Here is a 1,147-nt window from a genome sequence, read left to right as displayed (position 1 = left end):
ACACACACACACACACACACACACACACACACACACATACACACACACACACACACATACACACACACACACACACTTCCATGAGCAGGAAGGAGATTTTCCTCCCCTCTGCACTCCTCACACAGGCTGTGGGCTGTGGTGGAGTGAGATTCATTTTAGAAATATTCAGGATCGTTATTTTTGCAATATTCCCCTTCCCAAGCTTGCTTCTGCCCCAGCTCCTTAAGAGCCCATAAGGCCAGGCTTCAGAGGCTCCTGCGGCAGGAGCAGAAGCCTTTGGTGAATTTCTAGCACCCAGGTCTTCACCAACTTCCAGTAAGAAGAAATAGATCTCCAAGACAATGAAGACACCGTGGTCTTGGCTGAGGACTGTCAACCCTGGAAGTGCTTTCCACCCCCCAACCCCCTCTCATGGGTTCTGGGGTTCGATTGCATGACAAGTACTTTATCAACTGATCCATCTCCCCTGCCTCCTGAACTGGTTCCCTTTATCAGGGTTCTCCCCCAGTTTCCTGAGCTAGGGCTGGGGTGGGAATGTGAGCCCAGAACTCCTGCTTGTTCGAGTTTGCACTGTGGCTAGACCCTCTCTGCTCATTCTGAGCTCCACTCTGCTTTCAAAGGCGTATGTGCAACCGTCCTCCATTCCTTTCTCTGTAGGTCACTGGATTCTTCAATGGGATTGGCAGAGGGACCAAAGCCCCAGGTCCTGCCTCGGCATGCTCCAAGTGTTAGGGCCCCATGTCTGCCACCCCCTGAACTCTGGGGATACAAAGTGGCCCTGGATAAGATGATCTGCTGGTCTCCGTCTCTTCTCCCTGCCTGCGGAACCTGGGGACTTCTAGATGGGAGGCAGCTCTGATCCACAAGAAGGCAAGCCACCAAGTAGCTAAGCTGTCCATGCTTGGTTCTCAGATTTCCTGCTCAGCCCCCTAGGGCCACTGCCTGGGTCTGCAGGCCCAGCGGATTGGAAGCCCCCCTCCCTCCCTCCCGCTCTGTGAAGGAGGCTGGGCCAGCCAGGGGGTTATTTTGGGAGCAGCTTCTGAGATCCAATGGCCTTGTTAGGGCAACACTGACCTTTCTATCCTGGGAGGAAGGCAGGGCTGGAGAAGGGGCGGGGCAGCTGGGAGATCTGAGCCGCACGCCCACT

The sequence above is a fragment of the Mus caroli genome, chromosome 2 (assembly GCF_900094665.2).
Source record: "Mus caroli chromosome 2, CAROLI_EIJ_v1.1, whole genome shotgun sequence".
Lineage (NCBI taxonomy): Eukaryota > Metazoa > Chordata > Mammalia > Rodentia > Muridae > Mus > Mus caroli.
The sequence above is the reverse complement of the archived record's forward strand: the minus strand, read 5'-3'. Positions refer to the sequence as shown.